At 43.4% G+C, this 13,625-nt stretch overlaps 1 protein-coding gene across 3 annotated transcripts in view; it reads left to right on the forward strand.

Moving 5' to 3' along the window:
• The window catches only part of LOC143955573 (zinc finger MYM-type protein 1-like), a 78,275-nt gene that overhangs the window by 35,525 nt on the left and 29,125 nt on the right, over positions 1-13,625 (forward strand). Inside the window, exon 1 of one of the 3 annotated variants that reach the window (XM_077465652.1) lies at positions 3,521-3,742. The exons of 1 other annotated variant lie outside the window; for it this stretch is intronic. The gene's annotated coding sequence lies outside the window, so the exon portion shown is untranslated. Of the gene's footprint in view, positions 1-3,520; positions 3,743-8,171; positions 8,261-13,625 lie in introns of those variants that run through there. One more of the 3 variants, XM_077465651.1, reaches the window with a different exon arrangement.

Genomic DNA, 13,625 nt, shown 5'->3' on the forward strand with positions numbered 1-13,625 from the left:
TACTTGGACACACACCTTCCAAAGAGTTCCACTTTTGTCTCATCGGTCCACAGAATGTTGTCCCAAAAGTCTTGGGGATCATCAAGATGTGTTGTGGAGAAATTGAGACGAGCTTTGATGTTCTTTTTGCTCAGCAGTGTTTTTCTCCTTGGAACTCTGCCATGCAGGCCATTTTTGCCCAGTCTTTTCCTGATGGTGGAGGCATGAACGCTGACCTTAACTGAGGCAAGTGAGGCCTGCAGTTCCTTGGACGTTGTTGTGGGGTCTTTTGTGACCTCTTGGATGAGTCGTCGCTGCGCTCTTGGGGTAATTTTGGGCGGCCGGCCACTCCTGGGAAGGTTCACCACTGTTCCATGTCTTCGCCATTTGTGGATAATGGCTCTCACTGTGGTTCGCTGGATTCCCAAAGCTTTGGAAATGGCTTTATAACCCTTTCCAGACTGATAGATCTCAATTACTTTCTTTCTCAATTGTTCCTGAATTTCTTTGGGTCTCGGCATGATGTGTAGCTTTTAAGGATCTTCTGGTGGACCTTACTGTGTCAAGCAGCTCCTATTTAAGTGATGCCTTGATTGTGAACAGGTGTGGCAATAATCAGGCCTGGGTGTGGCTAGAGAAATTGAACTCAGGTGTGGACAACCACAGTTAGGCTCCATGCACACTGAAGCTGATAAACTGCAGTTTATTGGAGTTTGGGCGTTTTTTGTAAAAGCCCATAAACTCCACTCTATGTTAGCCTATGTGTCCATGCACACATGGACGTTTTTCAGCTTTAATGAGCAGTGGAGTTTATGGGCTTTTTTCTGAATGCCAGAAATTCGCGTTCAAAGTGCCGTTTTTCAGCGGCAAAAAACGACAAACGCTCATTAACGCTCATTAACGCTCGTTCATTAGTGTTCGGCATTCTATTTTTCAATGCATTGTGGGATTTTTGGAGTGTCCTCTGTGTATTTTTATAAAAAACGCCCATTAACGCTAACGCTGTAAAACGCTCATTAACGCTCATTAACGGTAGTATAAAACGCTGTTAAAAGCAGGTTTTTCAACCAGCGTTTTCTGCCAGCAATCTGGCGTCCAGAAATAGCTTTTTTGAGCTTCAGTGTGCATGGAGCCTTATAGTATGTTTTAACAAGGGGGGCAATCACTTTTTCACACAGGGCCATGATGGTTTGGATTTTTTTTCACCTTTAATAATAAACACCTTCATTTACAAATTGCATTTTGTGTTTGTGTTGTCCTTGACTATTGTTTAAATTGGTTTGATGTTCCGAAACACTTAAGTGTGACAAACATGCAAAGGAACAGGAAATGAGGAAGGGGCAAACACTTTTTCACACCACTGTATGTGAGGATACTGGGAAACTGGGATGCCATTTTCTCCAAATGTCTTGCCCATCTACTCCATTTAAAAACCCTTCAGGGAACCTTCAATGTTTTCTGCAAACATTCCTTCATGTCCTGTTCTACAGCCCTTCGGTATTCAGAAGATTGGTCATGTTGGTGAAAGTGGAACACCTTAGACTGCTAATTAAGTCACTGGTCTGGATTTTATGACTTGTATATTACATGTACGACATTACAGTGGTGGTGGAACACCCTCACTTGCACGTTGTATTTTTGGGCTTATACCGTTTATTTACATATTGTATACATTTATTTGAATTCAACAGCTTATATTATCCACTTGCTGATCACACACTGTATATATTCTACTCTTCCAGGTAGGGGGCACGTGACTACATCCTGGCAGGGCACCACACATGTGGATGGCATGTGGCCCTCTGTACCCCTTACTTATTCACATGGGGGTTGGTATCTGGACGCCCCCTTATTGTTAAAAGAAGCTTTCAGATTCTGATAAGCCTTTGCCCTTATGAACATAGGGACAAGGTGCTTTGCCATGGGACTACCTCCTGGCAGGGTACCTCACATGTTCAGGGGCATGTGGTCCTTTGTACCCCTTACTCATTCACATGTGGAGTGGTGTCTGGGTGCCCCCTTATTGTTAAAGGAAGCTTCCAGATTCTGATAAGCCCTCACTTGCGGACCTCCACAATCATTGGACCAGGGTTGTAAGGAAGAGGCCCTTGTCCTCCTCAATGTTTGGGCAAGGTGCTTTGCCATTAAACTACCTCTTGGCAGGGCACTTCACATGTTGAGGGCATGTAGCCCTTTGTACCCCTTACTCATTCACATGGGGGGGTGGTGTCTGGGTGCCCCTTTATTGTTAAAGGAAGCTTCCAGATTCTGATAAGCCCCCCCACTTGCAGACCCCCACAACCACTGGGCCAGGGTTGTAAGGAAGAGGCTCTTGTCCTCAGCTAACGTTTGGACAAGATAGTTTGTCATGGGACTACTTCCTGGCAGGGTACCTCACATGTTGAGGGCATGTGGTCCTTTGTACCCCTTACTCGTTCACATAGGGGATGGTGTCTAGGTGCCCCCCTTGTTAAAGAAAGCTTTCAGATTCTGATAAGCCCCCCCACTTGCAGACCCCCACAACCACTGGGCCAGGGTTGTAGGGAAGAGGCTCTTGTCCTCAGCTAACATTTTGGACAAGATAGTTTGCCATGGGACTACTTCTTGGCAGGGTACCTCACATGTTGGGGGCATGTGGTCCTTTGTACCCCTTACTCGTTCACATAGGGGATGGTGTCTAGGTGCCCCCCTTGTTAAAGAAAGCTTCCAGATTCTGATAAGCCCCCCACTTGCAGACCCCCACAACCAACAGTCAGGTCAATATGTAGACAAGGTGCTTTGCCATGGGATTAACTTCTGGCAGGGAAACCTCACATGTTGGGGGCATGTGGTCCTTTGTACCCCTTACTCGTTCACATAGGGGATGGTGTCTAGTTGCCCCCCTTGTTAAAGAAAGCTTCCAGATTCTGATAAGCCCCCCACTTGCAGACCCCCACAACCAACAGTCAGGTCAACATGGAGACAAGGTGCTTTGCCATGGGATTAACTTCTGGCAGGGAAACCTCACATGTTGAGGGCATGTGGCTTGGTATGGTTCAGAAAGGGGGAGCACATACTTGTCCTCTCCTATGCTGGCCTACCAGGCTACATGCTCAGATAAGAGTTGGGTATGGATTTTGAGAGAGGACACCGTCCTTTTTTTTTTTTTTCCCCCATGGAGTTCTTACGTAAAATCCAGACCCAAATGTTTTGTTAGAATCTGAGGGAACTTCACGCCGTTGCTTAGAGTAGAAGAGATAATGCAGCTGATGTAAGGCCTATTAACCTGGCCAGCTGGAAGTGGTTCTCATTCTGTTCCTCCGTAGGCCTTTGACCATTGACAGGGAAAGGGTTAAAGAGAGATTAACAAGACCTGTAATATAATGCAAGAAGCAGTCTGAGATGTCGGAACCCTGGAGGAACGTTATTCATCCCAGTACAGTCCAGATGATTCTCATTTTATTATCCGTCTACAGAGAGGAGCGTTCTGCATAGCTCAGGAGGAGGTAAGGAGGACTCTGAGAGGGTCACATGACTTCATCCTTATCTCTGTAATAAAAAAATACGTAAACTTACCCTGAGCAGTCAGGAGGATTCTGGGAAGGCTATAAAGTTAAGTGCCAGGCTCTGCTCTTTACAAAGGACTATAAAGTGGTAAAGAAAACATCTGGTCGGCCATTAGATCCTCCAAGCAGCCATCAGCAGAGGACAACGCCCTGTACCACGGTGCCTCCATCTTACCGTCTGACCACCGAGGAGAAGAAGAGGGCAACCAGGATACTAGGTGACTGTTGTTGTTGTGTGTGTCGGGTTCCTGTAGGGATCGGGCCTAAAAATTATCTATATATATATATATATTTACAGTATATATACACTATATAGACCATATCTTGTCTAAAATGGCTACGATGGATGGGAAATATTTGTCACCCAGAAAGCAGATTGGGGTCACCATGGGCTCCAACGAAGCCTGGTGAAGAAATGAGGTCAATCTCCCTTTAACCCATTTTGTTGTCAGGCCCTGCGCTTCCCTTTTTTCGACCCCATTTGCAGCTGGGCGTAGCAGGAACGCGCCTTTCTCGCTTGCGTTTCTTTTTGCGCATTGACGTGCATAGGGCAGCCGGTTCAAGTGAATGGGAATGCCCTATATGCGTGACACAAACCACCCAAAGCAGCTCCAGACCCTTTATTTTATTTATTTTTTGGCCGTGGAGCAACGTGCGTTTTTTTTTTTTTTTGCTGCGCGCATTTTTTCACGTTTTTGTTGCGTCTGCTATCCCGCATTTCGGTTTGTCATTGACAATTAATGGCACCGCAAGCGCACGGCAAAACGTACAAGTGAATAGGATGCCCTACACGTGCCAGAAACATTCCAAAGTAGCTCCAGAACCTTTTTTGGTCATGGAGCCTCGCGCGCTTTTCTTTTTTATTTTTTTTTTTTTTTTAGCAGCGCGCATTTTGTCCCGTCTGCTAACCGCGTTTGTCGTTAACAATTGAGCATGTCATTTCTGAAAAAGCACATTTCAAGTGAATGGGATACTCTATGTGTGACGGACGTTAACGCGAGGCAAATGTCCCAAGGTAGCTCCATAACCTTCTTTGTTTCGCAGAACATCGCACGTTTGTAGAGGGTTTTGTGGCGTTCGCTAACTGCGTTTGGGTTGGGTGGCACCGCAAAAGTGTGCCTTTTCTGTGTGTTTTATTGCGTGTTTAGGAAACGCACAGGTGTGCATGCGGCTTTGTCCTTCGCTGGTCAGGCCATTTTTTGCAATTTTATTTTTATTAATTGTCTTACGGCTTTCAGAGTTTGTAAAAGACCCTGACGCTCCTCCTCCCACACCTTACAAGGCTGCGTTCACATCAATGCAATTTTTTAGTGCATTTTGCAGAAACGTACTATAGTCCATTTAACATGGTTTCCTTACGGTACACACTCATATCTATGCGTTTTTCAGCCGCTGCGTTTTTGAAAACCATGGTCAGGGACTTTTTTAAATGCAACACGGTGCGTTTTTGGTTCAATATACTTGATGAAATGCATGTAGCATGTACTGGGTGGTAAAAGAAAACATCTCAATTGCGTAGTTTTTCTGCCCCCAACCACTTGTGTAAATCAGTCCTCACCCTGCATATCACAAAGCATGCCTTGAACAAACATAACTGTTTTGGGAAACCAGTTTCCCATTAAACAATAGACAGACAGATATATAACTGTAATATATATATATATATATATATAATATAATATAATATACATATATATATATATATATATAATATAATATATATAATATATATAATATAATATATATATAATATAATATATATATATATATAATATATATATTCAGAAGTATTGGGACACCTGCCTTTACACGCTCATGAACCTTAATGCCATCCCTGGCTTAGTCTGTAGAGTTCAATATTGAGTTGGCCCTCCCTTTTCAGCTATAACAGCTTCAACTCTTCTGGGGAGGCCGTCCACAATGTTTAGGAGTGCGTCTATGGGAATATTTGACCATTCTTCCAGAAACACATTTATGACGTCAGGCACTGATGTTGGACGAGAAGGACTGGCTCGCAGTCTCCTCTCTAATTCATGCAAAAGGTCTTCTATCGGGTTGAGGTCAGGACTCTGTGCAGGCCAGTCAAGTTCCTCCACCCCAAACCCGCTTCATCCGTGGCTTTATGGATCTTGCTTTGTGCACTAGTCCAAATCATTTGGTGGAGGGGGGATTATGGTGTGGGGGTTGTTTTTCAGGGGTTGGGTTTGGCCCTTTAGTTCCAGTGAAGGGGACTATTAAGGCTTCAGCATACCAATACATTTTGGACAATTTCATGCTCCCCACGTTGTGGGAACAGTTTGGGGATGGCCCCTTTCTGTTCAAACATGACTGCTGACCAGAGCACAAAGTAAGGTCCGTAAACACCTTGCGAGTGAGTTTGGGGTGGAGGAACTTGACTGGCCTGCACAGAGTCCTGACCTCAACCCAATAGAACACCTTTGGGATGAATTAGAGTGGAGACTGCGAGCCAGGCCTTCTCATCCAACATCAATGCCTTACCTCACAAATGCTCTTCTGCAAGAATGGTCAAACATTCCCATAAACACACTCCTAAACCTTGTGGACGGCCTTCCCAGAAGAGTTGAAGCTGTTATAGCTGCAAAGGGTGGACCAACTCAATATTGAACCCTACAGACTAAGACTGGGATGCCATTAAAGCTCCTGTGTGTGTAAAGGTAGGTGTCCCAATACTTTTGACAATATAGTGTATGTGTATATATATATATATATATATATATATATATATATATATATATATATATATATATATATATATATATATACTTATCTACAATGTAAAGTAGTGAGTGTACAGCTTGTATAACAGTGTAAATTTGCCGTCCTCTCAAAATAACTCAACACACAGCCATTAATGTCTTAACCGCTGGCAACAAAAGTGAGTACACCCCTAAGTGAAAATGTCCAAATTTGGCCCAAAGTTTTGTGTGGCCACCATTATTTTCCAGCACTGCCTTAACCCTCTTGGACATGGAGGTCACCAGAGCTTCACAGGTTGCCACTAGAGTCCTCTTAAACAATAGGGTTTAGGTCTGGAGACATGCTTGGCCAGTCCATCACCTTTTCCCACAGCTTGGAGGTGTGTTTGTGGTGATTATCATGTTGGAATACTGCCCTGCAGCCCAGTCTCTGAAGGGAGGGGATCATGCTCTGCTTCAGTATGTCACAGTACATGTTGGCATTCATGGTCCCCTCAATGATCTGTAGCCCCCCAGTGCCGGCAGCACTCATGCAGCCCCAGACCATGACACTCCCACCACCATGCTTGACTGTAGACAAGACACACTTGCCTTTGTCCTCCTCACCTGGTTGCCCCCACACACGCTTGTCACTATCTGACACCAAATACGTTTATCTTGGTCTCATCAGACCACAAGACACGGTTCCAGTAATCCATGTCCTTAGTCTAATTGTCTTCAGCAAACTGTTTGCAGACTTTCTTGTGCTTCATCTTTAGAAGAGGCTTCCTTCTGGGACGACAGCCATGCAGACCAATTTGATGCAGTGTGTGGTGTATGGTCTGAGCACTGACAGGCTGACCCCCCCACCCCTACAACCTCTGCAGCAATGCTGGCAGCATTGATGTCTGTTTCCCAAAGACAACCTCTGGGTATGACGCTGAGCACGTGACCTCAACCTCTTTGGTGGACCATGGCGAGGCCTGTTCTGAGTGGAACCTGTCCTGTTAAACTGCTGTATGGTCTTGGCCACCTTGCTGCAGCTCAGTTTCAGGGTCTGGGCAATCTTCTTATAGCCTAGGCCAGTGATGGCGAACCTTGGCACCCCAGATGTTTTGGGACTACATTTCCCATGATGCTCATGCACTCTGCAGTGTAGCCTCAGTGTTGTCACATGAAAAGGTAGAAGAAAATATTTTCAAACGGCCACCGTCGGCAGCTGCGTCTGCTTCCAGAACAGTGGGATGCAGCTCTTCGCTGCTGTGAGTAGGAGAGGTAGGATGGACCTCCCATATATCTTACTTGGGATCTTGTGGTGGTTCAAGAAGAAGAATGCGGGGGGAGCATGGTAACTCGCGGTCCGTGAACTTCTGGAAAATGCGATGAACCTTCGGTCCAGCCCTCATAGATTTTAATAGGGGCTGCCGCTATGTTTGGATTTCAGCCGCCAACTGAACACTCATAACGATTTATGAGTTAAAAAAAAAAAAACACAATCAAATTTTTTTCATTATATTTTTTCTTTTTTGTTTGGTTTCAACTCAGGTGTAGAATATACAAAAAAAAAAAGTAATGTACCAAAAAAAAAGAAGCTGTAATTGTATTTAAAAAATAGGCTGCAGTTTTAGAAATCTCCACAAGGCGGTGAGCTCGGTTATTTTTTTTTTTTTTTTTTTTTTTTATACTAGGGCCAATTTTGCATGGAAGCCTATTAACCTACCTGCATGTCTTTGGACTGTGGGAGGAAACCCACGCAGGCACAGGGAGAACATGCAAACTCCAGGCAGGTTGTGTCGTGGTTGGGAGCTCGGTTATTGTTAATGGAACACACAGACAGGAAGTGATGCCATATATGGACAGGAAGTGATGCCATATATGGACAGGAAGTGATGTCATATTTGGACAGGAAGTGATACCCAACAAAACACAGGAAGTGATATCCAACAAAAAAAACAGGAAGTGAAAAAAAATATAAAGGCAGTAAATTCCTGGGCGAGTCTGGAGGAGGTAGAGAGGAGACATTGCTGGAACTGGGAGAAGGTAATAAGACAAGTGTTGAGTCTCAGAAGTACAACTGTGGTACTGTAGGTCTTTTGCATGCTCCTTTCTGATCTCTCCCTAGACATGTTAAGAATAACTTGCTTTTGTTGGGATACTTCAATAACGTGGAGAGAGGTGTGAAAATGATTGATGACCCCAGGCTCGTTGACGCCATTATTGCTGTTGACCTCTTCGCTGGTCTTTCCTTTGGGGAGGCAAACTCGAGCTTTCCATGTTTGAAAAGAAGCTGGTAGAGTGAATCTACGAGACGTGTTACGTCCTGATAGTTCCTTGTTACCGGTTTTGGTCTTTTCTTTGGGAGGGCTAACTTGAGCTTTTCATGTTTTTTTTTTTTTTTTTTTTAATAAATCTTTTTATTGAGAAAAAACAGTGGTGGTACATATAGTAGGAAATCATCTTAAAATGAACAATTGAAATATGATTACAATGAGCATATGCATATCACCTCCAATCAATAACGGTCTGGAAATAATGACAATCATATCCATTGGTAATAAACGAGTAAAAAGTCACTTTCAAGAACATAAGAAAGAAAACAATCTTATAGGTCATATATAAAACAGTCATCCTGTTTAATTGTTTAAACTCTGATTTGAGAGTATGTATAAGCCTTAGACTCTATTGCAATACAGTTTCCATGGGAGCCAATTCCTATCAAATTTTTGTATATTGCCATCCCTATATGCCAAGATTTGCTCATAGGTCATTACGGAGTTAAGTTTAGCTTTGACATTGATAATGGATGGGGGTTCTGGTGTTTTCCAGTTACTCATGATCAGTGATCTAGCCGCTAAGAACGTATGCATGATCACTGAACGAAACTTTGGTTGGAAGTCGTTTAAATTTAAACCCAAAATGGCCTGTTCTTTCCGGAGTGGGGATCTTTGCATAGTAATCCTTGAAATCAAATCAAATACCGCTGCCCAAAAGGGATGTACAATTGGGCAGGCCCATAGCATATGTAGCAATGTCCCCACATTCCCACATCCTCTCCAGCAAACGTTTGAGGCGCCATCAGCAAACTTAGCAGTAAGGTATGGTGTGTAATACCATCTTAGCCATATTTTCCGCATTAAATCGTCATAATTCGAGCACTTGGAATACATGCCCATATGTTTAATAGCCGTTGTCCACTGGAGGTCAGTGAATTCCTGACCTATTTCCTTTTCCCAATTTAATAATTGCGTGGGTTTGGAGAAGGCGTCTTTAGAGTGCAAGGATTGGTATATCACTGAGACACCTTTAGGTTTGGTTGAGTTGGATCGTAAATGAAGCCATATTTTTTCAGTGACTGGCAACCTTACTACTTGAAATGTCTGAAAATAAGAGGCTAACTGTGTATATGTTAGAAATTCCGAGCTGGGAAGATGAAACTTCTCCTGTATCTTACTAAATGAGAGTATTTTGCCCTCCGCAGTTATATCTGTCCAGTTTACCACTTCATGCAGTGCCCATTGAGATAAGTTAATATTAGGTATATTCCATTTAGCTATGCCTAAAGGTATTGGTATTTTTTGCGATGGGTAGAATTCGTTCCCTTCAGATATTATTTCTTTCCATGCTTCGATTGAAGCTTGGATAATAGGATGTTTGGGGATGTTGTTCCTTTTAGTAACGCAAGCTGCCATAAGCAGAGCCAAGGGAGGGGAATCCCTCATCCAGGACCTTTCCAATGTACACCACGGTTTGACATCTAAGTCTAGAAACCAATATCTCAGTTGATCTAGAAGAAATGCTGTGTAGTAATCTCGCAATACTGGAATGCCCATGCCCCCCGTTGATTTATGTCTATGTTGCATGTTTGGGGAACACCTAGATTTTTTTCCCATCCCACACAAAATTCAGCAACTGTTTCTGTAGGGTAGTGAGGAAGGAATGCGGAAGGGGGATTGGTAGGGCTCTGAAAAGGTAGGTTAGTTTGGGTAAAATGAACATTTTGTATGCCGCAATCCAGCCTGACCAGGACAGATAAAATTTCTGTAGCTTACTAATATCTTGTTGTAGAGATGAAATTAGGGGAGCATAGTTCTCTTTATATAATTTATCAGTGGGGTATGTAAGGTTCACGCCTAAGTATTTAATTGAGGTGTTAGCCCATACCTATGGGAAGGTATGTTTAAGGTATTTTGTTAGTGGTGGACTGATGTTCATTCCTAAAATAAGGGATTTGGAAGTATTGATTTTATAAAAAAAGATTTTGCTAAATTCCAGGAGTGCCGAATGGGCCGCCGGCAGAGAGACCGAGGGGTTAGTTAGGGACAGTATGACGTCATCTGCAAACAGCGATATCTTGTACTGTTGCCCGCTCACCCGTATGCCTTCTATCAGAAAGTCCTCCCTCAATCTCTCCGCCAGGGGCTCCATCACGAGGGCGAAAATAATTGGGGACAGGGGGCACCCCTGCCTGGTCCCATTCGTTATGTCAAAGGGCTTAGAGTATAAACCCTCAGTATACACATGGGCTGAAGGATGTGAATAAAGGGCAAGTATAGCGTCACGTATCGTACCCTCTATCCCAAATTTGGAGAGTACTCCGCGCAGATAACCCCAGTGAATTCTATCGAAAGCCTTCTCTGCATCTAGTGAAAGAAGCAGAGAAGGCTCCCCCCTGCACTCCACCATATGTATGAGATTGATCATGCGCCTGGTAGCATCTGTAGTCTGACGTCCCATAACAAACCCAACTTGATCATAGTTAATCAATTTGGGAAGAACTTTAGTCAATCTATTTGCTAGCAATTTCGCGTGGAGTTTTACGTCCACATTCAGTAAAGATATCGGACGAAAGTTCTGCGGTATGTTAGGGTCTTTGCCCGGTTTTGGAAGAGTAACGATCGTCGCTGTGAGCATTTCTGGAGGGAAGGATGCCGCTGCAGTCGCGGCATCAAACACTCGGGACAGATGTGGAACCAGGTTGGAACTAAAAAAGTTGGTAATATTCCGACGAATACCCGTCGGGGCCTGGGGCCTTATTACGTGGAAGGTTGGCTATAGTTTTCTCTATTTCCGATAACGTGAAGGGTGTATTTAGGTGCTCCAGGTCATCATTGGATAATTTAGGTAGATTAATCGAATCCAAAAATGTCGTTATGGAGGACTCGGTGGGTTGGTGCGTTTCCTTATCTGAGTGTAAGTTGTACAGTGTCTTATAATACTCACTAAACAAGTCAGCTATTTCTTGTGGATTTGTGTGTTTCTCTTTAGTACTGGGATGTAAGAGGTAGGGCAGTTTTTGGCGAATTGCCTTGTCCTTTACTTGCTGGGCCAATAGTTTACTAGCCTTATTACCAAAACCATAGTTCTGGGCTTTAAGAGATCGGTAATGGCGGTCATGTTGTGCTACCAATAGGGATCTTAATTCCTGTCTAGTTAAAAACAATTGTTCCCTAAGGGATTGGGTGGTTTGTCGTTTGTTTTCAGATTCCAACTGACTTATTTTTTTCAACAAGTTGTCTAATTTTTCCGTTCGTTGTTTCCTGACCCTACAGTTTAACTGAATAAGCAAACCTCTTATGAAGGCTTTATGGGAGTTCCATATAACGAAGGGATCACTCACTGAGGGTACATTTCGGTCAAAGAATGCTACAAGTTCCTCCTCAATATATTTCCTATGCTCTGGTTGAGATAACGTATAGACATCGTTTCTCCATCTATTGGCCCTTGTTTCCAATCGGGTATCCCCCACATCAACCGAAATCGGTGCATGGTCAGACCATGTGATGCAGTGAATCTCCGATTTGGAGATTTGCTGTAAGGTAAATTTATCCACTAAGAACATATCAATACGTGAGTAACTATGATGAACATTTGAATAAAAAGTAAAATCTTTTTCAGATGCGTGTTGACACCTCCATACATCAAAAAGCTCTGAGCGAGAGATGAAGCTCCCCAGAGATACCCTTTTTTTTTTTACGTTTACCAGTACTGGAGAGATCCATCTCCCCCCCAGGAACCACATTAAAATCTCCGCACCACACCACCCTCCCCTGTTTAACTGCAGACACCTTTTTCCATAGTTTGTTCAAGAAAGAGAGTTGTTTGACATTCGGTGCATACACATTAACCAGAGTTATTGTCATATTATTGATTTCACATACTAGCACAACATAACGGCCTAAGTCATCTAAGAGAACCTCTATAAGTTTAAATTGGACTGTATTCTTAACAGCGATAGCCACCCCTCTTTTCTTTTTAGAGAAATTCGCTAGAAAGACATGGGGGAATTGCCGGTTTTGGAATGCAGGTGCTTTGTGGGTAGCAAAGTGGGTTTCTTGAAAGCAAATGACATCGCTATGTAAGCGTTTAGCTTCTTTCCATGCCAACTGACGTTTGAAAGGGCTATTAAGGCCTTTAACATTGAGTGATGAGATGCGAAAAGGCATGGTGTCGAAGGGGAATCACCTTCTTTTAGTCAAACTAGTAAAATTTATTACGACTTATTTCCCTACTCAAGAGGACCTGTTAAACAGAAAAAAAATAAAAAACTGAGTCCGTATGAGCACCTGAGAGAAGGTTAGGACACTGTAATTATGGCTCGTGTACAATACCACACAGATAAGAGTGCAATAGAGATTATAAACTTATTAACTGACCACAAAATGGTGCAGCGTAGATCGGTCAATGGAAGGAATTCGCCACGTACGTGAGCGAACTACTTGCAGACCAGTGCAGTAAGATTTACCGCTCAACTTACAGGGGACTCAAAAGGCAGTAAATTCTGCAAACAGAAATAGAAATCTAACAAAATAAACGTAGAACAACTGAAACGGCTACATGGCGGTCGGGCCATCAGGGGGAGAATATAAAAAAGAACTTAGAAACTATTGAGCTCGTGTCCTTTTCTTGAACACTTGGCAATAAGCATACTCATCCTTAATCTGATTCGTCCGCGCGTTCTGGTTCTAGGATTTGCCAGTCCTTTAGGAGCCGCAGACCTTCTTTCAAGGTAGAGATGGTATGAGTAGTGTCCTCACGAACAATTTGTAAGCGAGCAGGGTAGATCCACCTATAAAGAATGCGATGGTTATGTAACGCTTTCGTGATGGTGGATAGTTGCCTGCGTTGTTGCATCGTAAACGCCGACAGATCAGCAAAGAAGGATAAATCCTGCAAATCTTCTGGTAGGGATTCTCTGCGTCTTGTTGCTGCCATAAACTGATCCTTGATGTGGTAGAAATGGATACGGACGATGGTATCCCTCGGAAGATGGGCAGCCACATGTTTAGGTTTGGGAAGTCTATGGATGCGGTCCACAAGTAAGTCTTCCAGCGGTGCCTCTGGGAGGATTGTTTTAGCAATCTGTAAAAAGTGATGTTTCAGGTCTGGAGGTTTAACGGATTCAGGA

This window comes from Lithobates pipiens, unplaced genomic scaffold (genome assembly GCF_037356315.1).
Source record: "Lithobates pipiens isolate NorthernLeopardFrog02 unplaced genomic scaffold, aLitPip1_a1.2 Scaffold_35, whole genome shotgun sequence".
NCBI lineage: Eukaryota > Metazoa > Chordata > Amphibia > Anura > Ranidae > Lithobates > Lithobates pipiens.